Genomic DNA, 16790 nt, shown 5'->3' with positions numbered 1-16790 from the left:
ATGCTGTCTGTGTGAGAAAGAGTTGTTCTTGCAGATATGAAAATGTAGGGAAGGTTCAGTATTCAGATACCTAGTGAAGATAATGCTGGAGAAAAGTGATGAAACTTTTCATCATTTTGCTAACTCATTAATCATCACCTAAGTTGCTCTAAACAGAGGGCTGGAGAGGTGGCTCAATGGTTAAGAATACTGGCTGCTTTTACAGAGGACCTGGGTTCCATCCCTAACACTCACACAGCTGCTTACAACTGTCTATAACTCCATTCCCGGAAAAGTAATGCGTTTTTCCACCTCCTATCACAGGTACCAGGCATACAAGTGATATATATACTTGCATGCAAGCCAAACACCCATTCATACAAAACAATACAATCCTAGAAAGTACTGAGCAGGAGTGGCAATTCCTTTCCCTGTCTACTCAGAAGGTCATTATTTCTGCATATTTCTGGGCAAGTGAGCATATTAAAAAATCATCAAGAGTGAGAATATGCCTTCACCTGTAAATCTTAACTCCTCTTTTCTTTTGTCCAAATTGCTTCTTAATCTACTGGAGACCCAAGTATGTTACTGTTCACTCCTCATTTATTAAACCATTAGGCCTTTCCTCTCTCAAATGTCAAGAAGTTTCAGCAGATTGGATAAGCATATTTTATTTTTCCCTTTTTAGTAAGATGTTAGATGCTGTTGATTTAATGCAAAAGGCAGTTTAAGAAAGATCCTTAATTCTTTGCTTGTGTCTCTCTCCCTTTGCAGAAATGTTATCTTGGATTCCTGATTATCTGGTTTCTGTAGTTTTTATCTCTCTTTAGAAGTCATTTAGAAGAGTTCACTTACACAACTTCACATGTCTTTTACTTAGAAAAAAAATAAGCCAGAGTTATTAACTTTCAAATGCTACTTTTACTCCTCTATGTTACTGAACAAGCCTCTGGATAATATGTACCATGCCCTAAGCACTGTTCATCTTTCCAGGATTACTTAGTGGCCTTATTTCCACATTGCTGACTTTTCATTAAGCAGATCTTCCTACCCTATCATTTTTCATCTTCTCCATCCCGTGGATGCCTGTGATTGCTTCAGTTTTGGTGATGATATATATTTAATCTCTGCTGAGTCCCAAGTTCCAGTTTCCCGTTCTAAGCTCCAGATTTTTATACCAGTTCTACAATGAAATCTTAGCACATATACATATAGTTTACAAATATTTTATTACTGGATGGCTCAGTATTTTCTTTAAATTTTCTTTATGTTTTTTATGTGAACAAAATGTACTACCATTCAGTCAGCTGGTCAGACCAAGATCATATTGAGTTGATTTTCTCATGTCTTCTACTTTTCCCCTATGCATTTTACAATATCTTTCAACTCTTCCAAAAATATAATATGATACACGTCTTTTCTCTCTACAAGTAAGACTCATATTTGAGCCAAATCCTCTATGCTCATAAGCTACTGGACTAGCCTTTAAGTTCATTAAGTTCAGTCTTTTCTTTGAAAATTAGAATAACTAAATCAAGAAATATGTATATGCAATGATATAACACTGATACTACAACTTATAACTACTTCCAAGTCAAGTAAAGCAGTGTCGTTACCTTGTCCAGTTGCTCATTCAGCTGTATCCACCTTGACCAACTTGATCAGACATATGATGTCCATCACTTCATTATTGCCTCTCCACCCAGCTTTCTCTGCTTGCTACTCTCCAACCTGCCACATTGTCCAGCCTCCTTTACACCATTCAGGCATCTACTGAAAAATAATCTCTTAGAGTTTTTTCTCTGCCTTTCTCTCCACAAAGTCTTCTTCCATCCTCTTCAGTTAGTCTCAAATTCTCTGTGGTGCTTTGTCATTTTTCATAGTGTGTGTTACTACTCATAATATGTATTATTAAAATTCTGCATGCCTGCTTCCTCCACTACGATGGAAAATCAGTTAAAACCAATATTTTTGTATTGTCTGAACAAAGGTCTGTATTTTCAGCACTGAAAATACTGTCTAAGTAGCTGGTTGGATTCCAGGTAGAGATGATGATTTACATCATATAAATTGTTCTGTTAATCACTTATTTTTATCTTAGTTCAGTTAACTTCAAATAGATTTAAAATATAAATAAAAATAAGATGAAATAAAAGTAAGAAGATAGCTCTATGTTGTTATAAAAGGAACTCTCTAAAAGTCTGAGTATACTGGTTTTTAAAAAATTGAAAACTCAGGTTTTTACTGTCATTTAATTATGTGAAAAGAATCTTTTATGTTTTGACTGAAATCTTCAATAAGAGATCATGGCAGGATAATAGATATGGATCTGCTGCATTCTTCTACATACTGACATCCAATCAGACCAGCACCATATGCTTTCTTTTTTCCATTTGTATATTTCTGGATTCTTTATTAAAAAATTAGATATCCATAATCCATATTATGTCTCAGTCTTCAGTTCAATCCATTGATCAAGGTGTATGTTTTTATGCCAATATTATGCATTTTGTATTACTATAACCATATGTTCCTCTTGAAATCAGGAATGCAGATACCCCTGGACCTTCTTTTACTGTATAGGATTATTTAGATACCCTGGTTTTTTTGTTTGTTTGTTTGTTTTTCCATATGAAGTTGAGTATTATTGTTTCAAGGGCTGTATGGAATCATGTTGGAATTTTGATGGGAATTTCATTGAATCCATAGATTGTTTTTGATAGCATGGCAATTTTCCTATGTTAATCTTACCAATCCATGAGCATGGGACATCTTTCAATATTTTGATATCTTTTTCAACTTATTTCTTCAGAAACTTGAAGTTCTTACCATAAAAGTCTTTCACTTGCTTGCTTATAGTTACACCAAGGCATTTTATATTATTTGTGGCTATTTTATAAAGGGTATTATTACCCTAATTTCTTTCTCACACCATTTACTATTTGTATACAGGAGGGCTATTGACTTTTTTGGAATTAATATTGTATCCAGCTACTGGGCTGAAGGAGTTTATCAGCTGTAGCATTTTCCTGGTAGAATCTTTGGCTCCATTTTATTGACTATTATATCATCTGCACATAGCTGTACTTTGACTTCTTCCTTTGCTATTTGTATGCTCTTAGTTTCCTTCAGTTATCTATTGTTTTATATAGGATTTCAAGTACTATATTGAACAGATAGAGAGTGGAAATCTTTTTCATGATCCTCATTTTAGTCAAACTGCTTTGAATTTCTTTCCACTTAATCTGATGTTCGCTGTAGGCTTGTTATAAATTGACTTTGTTATGTTTAGATATGCCTCTTGTATCCCTGATCTATCCAAGAGTTTTATCATGAAGGGATGCTATATTTTGACAAAAGTTTTTTTTTTTTTCAGCATCTATTGGGAATGATCATGTATTTTCTTTCTTTAGTTTGTTTCTATGGCAGATTACATTGACAGATTTTCATATGTTGAACCATGCCTGCACCTTTGAAATGAAGCCTACTTGATCATAGTGGATGTTTTTCCATGTATTCTTGGATTTGGTTTGCAAGTATTTTGTTTAGTATTCATCTGTAGTGTTCATCTATATTCATGTGGGAAATTGCTCAGCTGTTAAAAACAATGATATCATAAAATTTGCAGGCAAGTGCATTGAATTAGAAAACAAAATGTGAGGTAACCCAAATTCAGAAAGACAAACATGATTTGTATTTACTTATAAGTGAATAATAGCTATAAAATAAAAGATAACCATGCTACAATCCACAGATCCTGAGAGGCTAAGTAATAATGAGGTATTAGGGGTGGATGAAAGGATCTCCCTGATAAGGGGAAATAAAAATAGATTTTAAAGGTCGAATGATGGCAGGTTGGTTTGGAAATAGAAGGACCCAAGTAGGGAGGGAAGGGGAAAATACTGGAAGAAACTACCAGAATTGAGGGGCATTTCAGGAGTGAGGTAAAAGCTAGTGCAGTAGAAACTCTATGGAATTTATAAGAGTAAGCCTAGCAAAGATACCTAGTAATGTGGGCCACAAAGCCTGAACCTGCCATCTTCTGTTATCAGGCAATGTCTCAGTAGAGTGATTGTGATACTTACCCAGCCTCAAACCATTTGAACTATGTTTTTTTTTTCTGTTTTCAGAGTCTTCTAGGACTGGGGCCTTCAGAGAGACTTTATCTAGCAATTGATGGGAGCAAATGCAGAGTACCACTGCCAAACATTACAGATGGGGGGCAGGGACTGGGAAAATCCTGAGGAAGAGAGGGAATAGGAGGAGGAAGAAGAGGAGGAGAAGGAGGAATAGCAATTGGAGGAGCCAGAGGGTCAAGGATATCACAAGATCAGGCCCCACAGGATCAAATGACAAACACTTGTGGAGGCTCACAGAGATCAGAAAGCCTGTAGAGGTCTAAACCAGGTACTTTGCATATGCAGTATAGCTGAGTAGTTTGGTGCTCTTGTGGTATTTCTAACAGTGGGGACAAGGCCTATCTTTGACTATTTGCAACTTTTGGGACCCTTTTCTTCCTACTGGTTGTCTACTCCAGCCTTGATGTGATAGTATGTGCCTGGTGTTATTGTTGCTTGTTATGCCATATTTGATGTTTGGTTGATGTCAATGGGAGGTCTGTTCTTTTCTGAAGGGGTGGAGAAGCAGCGTGGATCTGGAGGAGGGGAAAGTTGGGAGGTAGAGAAACTGGGAAGTGGGAAGGAAGAGTTGAGATGTAATACATGAGAAGGAAAATAAATAAATAATGAAGAGATTATAGCAACAAGCCTTAAATTTCAATGTTGATAACAATTATGTGGGGAAGTTAGCTGGTAAATATGGAGCTTACTTCTAAATTCTCATTTGTTAACAATGCTCCCTAATGGCCTTCATGCAGCTGCTTCTTGAGCCATCATGAGAGATAATAGACTGAGATTTTTAAAATTCCTTTCAGAACATGGAGAAAAAATAGATACACTCCTGTATGATTCTCCAACATCAGAGACTAGATTATGTCAGTTTGGTACCTGGTTCTGAGCTCCAAAGTAGCTCATTAAGAGAGATGTCTGTCAGACATAGAGAAGGCAGAAGAGTGGTATAAATTGAAATCCTGACATATATTACTGAAGGAAATGCTATTATAACATTATTAATACTACTTATCATTTTTCAAGATCATATATTCAGGGAAACTGTTTATTTGTTTCCTACTTTTGCTTTTCTATGAGTGCAAAAGATGTCCTACATATCTCGGTTTGTCCCTTTGAAGTACAACAGAGACTTTCATAAAAGTTATTAATGACATTTATTGAGAGCTTATAGATGAGAAAAGTGAGATCCTGAGGACTTGATGGATTTTCCAGTTAGAATATGTAACATTCGCACTAGGGCTGGTGTCAAAACCTAGGTGTCTTCCATGACTCAAAGATACCAGTTTTCCTATCATCTGCCATGTCTATGTATTACCATGAGCTCAAGATAAGAAGTCCCATCCTTCAGAGGTTCTCCTCATCTAGTTACTACACATTTGGCCTACAGGACTGAGGAGGATCCACCCATTCTCAGAATGTACTAGTTATTAGTGGAGCTAAATATTTTGGCTTGCTTGGTGAAATGGACGGAGAGGCTGAGACCTACCAAATAGCCCATGTTTTCTAGGCCAGTCTGTTTGCTTAGACAATTCTTTCTTCCTTTTTTATCCAATTTGCACAGTCCGAACATTTAGACCATTTCAGAATACTAGTTTTCTCTAGTTCTTAGTGTTATTTTCCTTGATGAGAGACATTGATTGCAATCTCATAGCAAATAAACTTTTGATACCATTTACTGACCCACATCAGCTTTTTTAGAAGCCATTTTACCACTCTGTCCCTCTTGATTAGAATATTAAGCCATCTCATTACAGCTAGTACTCAGATTCTCTAATACTACCATTCACACTGGGACACTGAGAGGATCAGACATTACTAAAAAGTCCCATAGACAGAGCCATGGAGCCTCTACAAGCACCACCAACACACCTCCACAGGCACCAGCCAATCCCAGTTAGGGTCACAGATAGCCAAAGATAGGATTGCCCCAGAGGCCTTTAAAAGAGCCTGCAAGCTGCTCCTTGGGGTCACTGCCATTTCTGTATGGATGGTTGACTTCTGCATGTAGACCACTGCTGCAGAATAAAAGCTTTTTTGGCTTTACATACTATTTGATCCTGAGGTCTTCTTTCAGTGATTTTTGGACCCTTACAGCACCATGTCTTCAAGAGACATGTGAGGGCAAGAAGATATCAGAAACTGTGTCCTCATTACAATTTAAAGCAAATTTAACCTAGTCAATAAGTTAATTTGACAATATTAGGTGATTATCTTGCCAAGTATTGAGACTCATGTCATAGAGACCTGGCACATGGAAGGACTTTACAATTGGCTTAAAGGTGAGGACACAGTTCTGGGGAGCCACACTTCACTTCTGTTTGTCTTACAATACCTCAAAATCAGGAAGCTGAGTAAGTAGGAAAGCTTCTTCCTTCCCTTGCCTAGCTAAACAGATGTGACCTGACCCAAAAGGAACACAGATGGAAAAGAACTGTTCTGACCCAGAGAGGCAGAGAGGGTGTGGAATGCAGGCTTTCTTACTTGTTGTTTACCAGAGTTTTAGTGATTTAATTGTGAAATATGATCCCTCGGAAGTTCAGCAGGCCTTTTGTTTTGGTAACTGTACCTAGTAGGTAGCACAAAGAATATGGTCAGTCAGTGTCATGGTCTGCAAGCAATTGAACTTAGTGAATGTCTGAAGAACAAAAAAGCCTCATTATTTGCAGATGAAAGGTCCAAGGGAAAATAAGGGTCCTGGCCTTCTTCCAGACATTAGCTGGGGCTCTTAGGTCCTGCTAAAGCTGGGCACACAGCAATTCTAAGAGTGAATTAGCATGGGGATTGCAAAGGTGGGCCTGCATTGTCTTTTTCAAATGATGACTATAATATTTTTTGCTAAAGTCCTTAAAGCTCAGACATAATTATGCTTGAGGTCTAAGGCAACATAATGGTTATAATTAATACATGGCCAATTAAAATCTATCTTTGGCCCTATATTTTCTTTTCTGACCATGCTTCATTCTACCTATGGTAGGAAGGGTGTGGAGGACTTAGGTACTATGATAAAAAACTCTACTTCAGTATCACTCCTGGAAATCCCCGGCTTAGTTGCCTTTTGTACACAACAGTTCTAATGTATCATCCAGAATGTTCCCCCTCTGGTTTATTTCTTTGAAGCTGCAATAAGCAATCCTGTGTGACATTGCCTGTAATGTGGTTGCCAGGCAGCAGAAAGAGAGTGGCAGCAGGAGGTGGGAGAGCTGGAATAAGAAAGAACTGGGGAAGCCAGGAGAAGGAAAAAAAGGAGGGATCAGAACTGAGAGTTGGGGGCTGGGCTCTGAGAACTGTTGATCCAGATTTCCATCTCCTTGTCATCTTTCATGTTCCTGGCACATAAGGAGACAATAAACTGAAACTTTGTAGGGAAATAGAAATAGAGAAGAAACAGTGGGATGTTGTCATTAAATGGAGTGTCAGTGATGTTTCTTATTTTGTGAAGGGGAGGTATCAGAAAGCTTTTGCTTATTCTCTCAAACTTTGCTTCTTCATAAATGTAGCTGCACATTCTTAAAAGGCACAGGTTCTCAGTGGGCTGGCTTTGCTCTAAAGCAGCAATTATTAGCCCATAAAATCTCCTAGAACTTCCAGCCTGCACCTGGGGAATACCAAAGTGATACACAAATAACTGGAAAGTTTCTGCACCTCCCAGCTGTCAAGTATGGAGGAATAAAGTACAGAAAAGTAGATCCACCTGGTCCTTTTTGTATTATACAGAATTGGGAGGAGGCTCCATGGAGAAGTCACTAAAGGTGATACCAGAAGGCAGTCTTCTCACTCAGAGTTTTCTTTAGCACCGAAAATTGGGAACCATTGCTAACTCTCTTCCACACCTCAACTCAGCTTGACAAGATTCTTGTCTAATGAGATTCAAATGATTGAACTGGCATCCTAGCAAAAGGAATGGAGTTAAATGGCACACAGGTCCCTTTGTGCCTGCCTGAATATCCACCAGCCTAGTGCATCTTGCCTTTTGCCAGCCTTCCAAGCTGTCTGACTAGATTGGCCACTCTTCAGTGGTAACACACAATTATTTTTAATTTAAATGTTTGATTATTCTTGTTATTCAAATAGAACAAGAAGAGAGTGTTTATTCAAAACAAAGAGTGCATTTACAGAGATGTACGGGTGTAGATACATGTTTCTAGTTACTGCTTTCAGTAGTTGCAATCCCACCATCTGGAAGAGAAACATGGAACACAACGTGCTCTGCAGCAAGATGATCAGGAAGAACTCTACTTTATATAATAACTATATTCTCATTTCACTGTAGAAATGGGAGTCAAGGTTGAATTGGAGAGCCCAGCTCTGGAAAAGTAAGGCATGGCAGATTCTACTGCTGTCCTGGCACCTTCAGACTTGTTTTTTCTGAATGTGGTCTGTATTCTCCACACAAACTTGGCTCATGGAGGACTCAGCCAATGACAGCTAGTGATTTTCTGCACATCCCAGGAAGAAGATAAAGTGTCAGAAGAAGGAAGTTAGGGACAACATATGGCTAAGTCCATAAAGTTCTTTCCAGAAAATTATGAAGGCTTGAGTTTGATTCACAGGACCTACCTATAAAAAAGCTGGGTGTGATGTTGCTACTTGTATATTTAAGCACTGAGGAAACAGACATAAATGGATCTCCAAGGCTTGTTGGTTAGCTAGCATAGCTGAATTGGGGAGTCTGAGGTAAAAGCAAGAGACGCTTTCTCGAAAACCAAGGTGGAGAAACAGCAATTGAGAAACACATTCAAGGTTGATATCTTACTCCCATACAAATGTACAGACTTATGTGTCACGACCCTTCCGACCAGCGGAAAATAAGGATGCGACCCGAACGTTCTTCTCCAGGCAGTTTATTCAGGAACCTTTTCAGCAAGCTTCTTCTTTTCCTTCTCCCTTTCTTTCCCTCTCCCCAACACCCCAGCGCCCCTTTATATCCTCTGCCTCACCCAATCTGCAGCCCTTACATCGGTAGCTCCAATTGGTTCCAGACAAAGCGGGATGCATACGTCAGAGCAAAGCATGGACCACAACCTAAATAAGGACTTGTTTACCAGGAGCAGAATTGCAAGTCAGTTTGCCTGGCCGGTTGCCAGGTGCCACCTTAGCGAGGGCGATAGCTTCAGCTTCCCACAGTCCCCCCTTCCTTTTTTTAAAATGCAATAGGCAGGAGTAGAGGTCTCATCTCCAGTTGTCAAAATGGGAGATTGTAATGGCCTAGCCAAATCCCACTCAGGGAGTCTGGCTTGGCCACACCCAACCCAGTGCCTTTTTCCTGGAGCCGGGGTCTGGGACACTAACCCGTATGCAGTCAGACATGCTCCTCAGGATGACGCTGGTCTTCATGCAGTGCCATCCCTGCAGTGCTAAGCCTTGCATCCTGAGCGTGATGATCTGGGGGACTGCTCATAGATCCTTCATATAACCAAGCCAAATCTGTGGAGATTGGCCATCCTCTAGGGCTGCAAAGCTTGGACAACCATGGCATTTGCTCTTTGTTGTTGAATGGGCAATTGGCACAAAAACCAGAACGCTAATCAGCCGATAAGAATGAGGCACAGGCCCAATGCCCCCATGTCCGCCCATTTCCAGAGAAGGCCCATGGCTTGAGCAATCTAATGTGAAAGGTCGGTAGTCATGGTGATGTCAACTCGCATGGAACCGATGCGAACAACTGAAGCCCTCAGTTCTTTTAGTAGGAATTCAAACTCTCCAGTCCAATTAACTGTAAGATACTTAGACAATTTTCTGGACAAGTTAGCAGAATGTGATATGTTATTAAAGGGGATAGATGTTACACAGAGACCCGAATACTTCCATTGACATCCAAGTTGGGCTATCTCAGCAAGCACATGCACCTGGTCTTGCAGCAGGTCCACACGCTGATTAAGTAATGCCTGCTCTCAGGTGGGAGTTGATATTCTGTTGAGTGGGTAGCGCAGTGGCCATGCTAGCAGACATATTATTCACTGCAGCAGCAGTCTGCACAGTAGAAGTAAGGGCCACAGCAGCAGCGGTGGCCGTTGCGGCAGAAACAGCCATAGCGGCAACAATAGCTGCAGTGATACTGAAATCTCCCTTGGCTCCAAACAAGGTCACAGCTGAGGGTGCCTCCACAGGCCAGGGGTTCTAGGCCACTCTTCAGGTCCTTTCTGCATAGGGCATTGTTTTTTCATGTGCCCCATCTGTCCACATTTAAAGCAAGCACCTCCAGATCTGGGTTTCTGCATCGCTGTCATCTGTGTGACCGTGGCAGCAAGCCCTGCATTGGTAAGGGGGCCACCGATCTCCCTACAAATTATCATCCAGACTTCTAACCCTCTGCTCTTATATGGGTTGATGGCTTGGCGACATTCCTTGGTATACTGTTCAAAGAGGAGCTGTTTTATCAGGGGCATGGCAGTGTCAGCATCTCCAAATATTCGCCCCGCTGCTTCTACCATTCGGGCCACAAAGTCCGCAAAAGGTTCCATGGGGTCCTGCACTATCTTGGTGAGATTTCCTGTAACTTCACCTCTATTAGGCAAAGCTTTCCATGCTCTTGTGGCTGCCAAGTTAATTTGTTCATAAACCTGTTGAGGATATGTTGTTTGCTGATTGGCAAAGCAGCCCTGCCCTAGGAGCATATCCTGATCCCAGGCAGCTGTCCTGCTGCTGCATTGGCAGCTGCTTGTTCACTTGTATACTCTATGTAAAAGGCCTTCCAATCCAGATATTGTCCAGGGGATAGGCATGCCTATACTAGGCTCATCCAATCCGATGGGGTCATGCAATACCTATGTAGACTTTCCAATTGGGCGGTAACAACGGCAGCTGTCACTCCATAGGTACGCATAGATTCTGCCAACCGTTGGACAATTTTAAAGTCCAGGGGCTCATGATATCTATTGCCCTGCACATCCTGAAAAACAGGAAAGCACTGTTGGGTCCGTGCCTCTCTCCACACCCCTGGGCAAAAGGACGTCCTGTCCCCGAGCCATTCTCTCGAATGTAGGGAGGAGGCCGAGGCAACTCAGATAGAGGCAGCCCAGGAGCCGAAGGCTCCACCCCGGATTCTAGTTTCTCCATTTTCCGGATCAGCTTTTCTACTTCCTCTTCTGAGTCCTCCCCCCTCTGAATCTGATGATGTTACAGATTTTGCAGGTTTTGCTCTCAACAAGTCTTTAAGTGCGATAAACACAGGGCTGAATGGTAAATTTCCCATTTTACTTTCGCTTTTGTCCGCTGTCGGGAACTTTAGCGCTTGTACTGAGTCTTTATAGTCCTAACCGGAACCTTATAGTATCTGTATCTGAGAACTTTATTCGTCCCTTGCTTACCAGGGAAACTTATAGTCTCTGTATCCGAGAACTTAGCTTGTCCCTCCCTTACCAGGGAACTTTCCAATCAACTGCCCTGACCACCAGGAGTTCAGAGCGCTCATAAATGACAAGAGTCCCCGTATGGGCCACCACTTGTCACGACCCTTCCGACCAGCGGAAAATAAGGACGCGACCCGAATGTTCTTCTCCAGGCAGTTTATTCAGGAACCTTTTCAGCAAGCTTCTTCTTTTCCTTCTCCCTTTCTTTCCCCCTCCCCAACATCCCAGTGCCCCTTTATATCCTCTGCCTCACCCAATCAGCAGCCCTTACGTCGGTAGCTCCAATTGGTTCCCGACAAGGCGGGATGCATATGTCAGAGCAAAGCACGGCCCACAACCCAAATAAGGACTTGTTTACCAGGAGCAGAATTGCAAGTCATTTTGCCTGGCCGGTTGCCAGGTGCCATCTTAGCAAGGGTGATAGCTTCAGCTTCCCACACTTATGAATACATGTGCATCACAAGTAATAGGTACAGACAGGAGTTAAATAAATATGAGTGTCTGAAAGTAAGAATGTGGGCCTCATCTGTTCTCCAGAAACTAGGGCAAGTACAGTCTCTCTCTCTCTCTCTCTCTCTCTCTCTCTCTCTCTCTCTCTCTCTCTCTCTCTCTCCTGCTGCTGCTGCTGCTTCTCAGAAGGCTCACACCTTTTCCTAAGGATCTGCAAAATATTTATAGCCACTTGACAGTTCTCTAAGAGGCACAGTTAGGCTCTCTGGAATGTTCAGTGATTGGATTTTGTAACTCCCAAACAGCAGGGATGGTCTAATCAGGGAGGCTGCTGGTCTGCCTGACCACACTAGTTAACTACAGTCGCCACAGTGCTTCCCTGGAAAAGAGATGAAATATCACACTATTTTCTTTTCATGTGAAATTGTGCTACTAATAAAAGGAAGGCAAAAAATACTCTTGAGTCTGCTTCAGAATTGTGCCACAATTAAAATTTCTAGCAAAGCCTGCAGTGATTCTGCGCTTTGGGCTAGGTGGATTTATCTCTTTGAATTTGATTTTTATTTTACTGAAGTTATAAATGAGTTATTGAATGATTTGAGCTTATCCAAGTCTCATTTGAGAGAGCAGTGTCTGTATGCTCACTACCCCCATGAAATCGAATAATACAACTCAGATCCATATACAGGACTTAAAAGAGGTGAGTGATACTCATCCCACTGAGGTTTTTTGCCATCATCTCCTCTGGTTGATATAGGAGAGGATCTCAATAGTAGAAGAGCATTTGGTAAGGGTGCTATCTGTAAAAGTGAATGCTTCACACTTACAGACTGTTCTCAACCTTGAAGCATCTATGTACGTTCCATGGGACATATCTTAATACAGGAGTGGGGCCTGGAGAAGGCTAACCTGTGTCTCCTGGAGTTTGGCAAGCCATTGTGTAAGAAACATATGCATACATGTATATTTTTTCTACACAGTGAAATAAAAACATCATGGCAGTCCATGCATGCAAGACATAGCACAAGGAGACAGAAAAACTATCTATTACAAAGGTAAAAGTTCTGGTATAGTAGAAATTAGAGCTGGCTCATATTTGCCTATGTCAGTTGAAAGACTTGGAAGGTTCCATTTTCCTGACCTGCTGAGAGGGCCTAGAACACAGCCTCCTTCCAATCATACCTGTGGAGAGCATTTCTAATCTGAAAGTAATGCCTGGCCAAGCCTTCCACGAAGGTCCAGGTTGTGGAAAAAGTGTTAAAGCAATTTATGATGAGATTGTGTTTTTTTTTATTTTGCAGTATAAATAAGAAAAGGCGTTTGACCCAAATCTTTTCCTTGCAGAAGCTATACATAATTTTCAAGGCAGATAAAGAAAAACATAATCTATATCTTCCTTTGGAAAACAGAAAAACAAAAAAAGAAAAAAAAAGATTCCTGTGAAGTAATACATACCTTCTTTATCCTGGGGAGCATTGCCACTTTTCAGAGCATGTGCATTAATTTTTTATAGCCTGCAGGGCCATGGTGATATCCAAGTGGAAAATGAATCTGTGCAAAAGCCAATTCATTTCCACCTTGTTCCTTTCTTAAGAATAACAGATATCCTCCATGAAACCTATACACAGTTGTGGTAGGTGAAGAAGACAGATATATCATCTGAAGAACGGATATCAAAACCAATTAAAATAAAGCATATCTTTAAAAGCCTCCTTAAGTTATTCCTGTCACAGTATGGGAAAAACAGTGCTTTCCCTCAGCATTTTATTCTCCATTCCCAGCCTTTTAGTCTCAAATGTTTTGTTTTTCTTTCCAAAAATACTTGTGCAAGACATGCTCAGAGAATCTAGATTAATTTCCAAAGCAGTTTCAATGTCACTTCAAAATGTTTAGGGAAGATTCTAACATAAACTGTTAGAGAAAGCTGGTCTTGAAACAAGGAAGGGATATGAGCTTCCATGGCTTGTCCTTTTGCCCAAGTCAGTTACAATATCATGGGCAAAGAAGGTCAAGAAAGTAGTCATCATGAGCAAACTGGATTATTAAACTTTATTAAACTCTTTTCATGTGCTATGGTAGTACATTTAAATTGTTAGCTAAATTTTAAAACACTTCCTAAGAGTTATATATTACTGTTACTCTTAGAAGCACAGAATTATATTTGTGTCATCTCTTGAGACCAACTTGCCGTCTCTTTCCAGAAGAATGACAGAAAATGACAATACATGCTGGCCATCAGGAGATCCCAATGTCTGATAATGAACTAAATATGTTTCCCCATACAACTCCAAGCAATAACATCCCACACAGACCATTAGAATGCATGTTGTCTACACAGGATTATGAGTAAAAGGAGCATATTTAGCAAGATTTGATAGAAATTCTCATGCTACGTTTACATATTCTACTGATTTGAAATACAGTGGCAGTTTTAGAGACAGATATTATAAAGTAAAGAATAACTGTGTGCAAGGGAATCGATTAGAGTCACTGAAGTATATCATAGCCCTAAAACTTGCTATATTGAAATAGCAAAATTTTAACAAAACTAAAGAAATATCCAGGTATCAAGAGTATAAATGCATTATACATTTCATGAGAACTGTGCATATTTTTAAAAATATAAAACACACAGAAAGTCAATGAATACGGTTCAACATATATACGTTAGACAGATCAGCCTACATTTTTATTAGCTGTATAGAAAAACACCTGAGAAAGTGAGTTAAGTGTGTAGCTCTGGACTTGAAATGAAGAGACATGGTCTGACCTTGCTCTCAGGAAATATCAGGAAGTCTTTCAGCTGAGTGTCTTAAGGCTTCATATTTCCAGGTATTACATGAAAATGTACTTTAACAAATTTCACCATTTAAAAGCACTGTGATATGTAATCTTATCAACTTGGCAGGATATAAAACCATACAGCAGACAAACTTCTGGGCATATTTTTGAGGCAGTTTCTAGAATAAGTTAACTGAGATCAGAAGACATAAACAAAAGTGACACTATTGATCAGAAAGCAATCTGAACATTAGCATTCACATCTGTCTTTCCTGACTTTGGTGCACTGGGTCAAGCTGCATCATACCTGCTTCTGTGCCTTCTCCAATAGGATGAACCACACTATCAACTATGACCCAGAATAAATCCCCTTCCTTAAATAGCTTTGATCAGGCATTTCATCATAATAGTGAGGAAAGTCAGTAACATAACTTCCTATCGTTAAATGAATTATATTATATATCATTTGTTATGTCCCATAATTCTTGAACTTTTTATTTGTTGTTGCTGGCCATGTTCTAGGTTTCTATAAAAGCTTTGTAAAATAAAGTATTAGACAAATGAATGGTCTTTTTGAAGCTTTCTGCTAAGGATGCATGAATTTATCAAACTCTCCTAGTTAAAAAATGTGACAAGACAGTCAAGGGCAATACCGGCGGTAAACTTTAAACCCCTACCCAGATCTAGCCAATGGTCAGAACAGTCTCCATACTTGAGTGGAGAGTGGGATATGACTTTCTCACGTACTCTGGTGCCTCACATTTGACCATGTCCCCTGGAGGGGGAGACCTGGTGGCACTCAGAGGAAGGACAGCAGGTTACCGAGAAGAGACTTGATACCCTATGAGCATATACAGGGGGAGGTAATCCCCCTCAGGAACAGTCATAGGGGAGGGGAAATAATGGGAAAATGGGGGGGGGGGAGGAGAGGAATGGGAGGATACAAGGATGGGATAACCATTGAGATGTAACAAGAATAAATTAATAATAAAATTTTTTTTTAAATGTGACAAGAAATAGGACGAGAGTTGGAAAAAGAAATTGGGATAGATTCACCAATAAGCCTGCTCCTTGCTCCATAGCTTCACATTAATAACACCTTGTGTCATAAGGAGGCACCCAGGCAGGAGTCAGCAGACAGATATAATCTATTACCAGTTCCAACACGAAGGAGGTCAGTGCCCTTGGCTGTCATTTGTTCTCTTTGACTCCTCAGCTATGAGATGAGCCACAGTATATGCATGTAGAGATAGAAAACTAGATAAGCCAAAATAGCTAAGATCAGCCAAGAAAGACAGGAATGTTTGGAAAATCCACACCATGAAGAAAAGTACTATAGTATTCAGGTAGAGAGAGATGTCCAAGCACAAGTAGGAAAAAAAATGGGAAAAAGAGTTGAGACACTTTGGTATTTATCTACTAGATAAGAGCATCCTCTGAAGAAAGTCAGAGTTTCTCACAGATAATTGTCATCCTATTAATATTCTATTTTGGTTATGTTTCCTTATACTAATAAAAGATTTTTAAACCCTATATTTCAGGAAGCTGGGTAAAAAAGGTAAATATAGAAGAAGATAGCAGGTAAGTTCAAAAATGTAAATATGATACAATTCACCAAAAGAGTTGATCTGACATAAGGAAAGATGACTTCAAAAATATACTATTACAATAGTTGCTGGCGAGTTTGTCAAGCTGAGAGATGACTCAGCTACTAAAATGCTTGCTCTACAATCATGAATGCCTGAATTCAATCTCTTGCACCTGTGTAAATACAACAGTGGTAGCATGAGTTTGTGGTTTCAGCCTTGGTGAGGCAGAAACAGGAAGATCTCTGTGGCACACTGGCCACTGCATGTAAGCACAACAGTGAGCTCCATTACAAGTGAGAGACCCTATCTTAAAATACATGCTGGAGAGCAGGACACTCAATGTTGACATCTGACCTCCACACATAGGTACACATCTGCAATCATGCAAACATGTGTATGCATGTATAAACATGTATAAACAAAATATGTTATTCTAAAAAGACAACTTCCAGAGAAGTGCATGAGCAAATGTGTATTAAAATTATACAAGCTTATGCATATTTAAAAAAGCA

This window comes from Acomys russatus, chromosome 15 (assembly GCF_903995435.1).
Source record: "Acomys russatus chromosome 15, mAcoRus1.1, whole genome shotgun sequence".
Lineage (NCBI taxonomy): Eukaryota > Metazoa > Chordata > Mammalia > Rodentia > Muridae > Acomys > Acomys russatus.
This window is presented reverse-complemented; position numbering follows the sequence as displayed.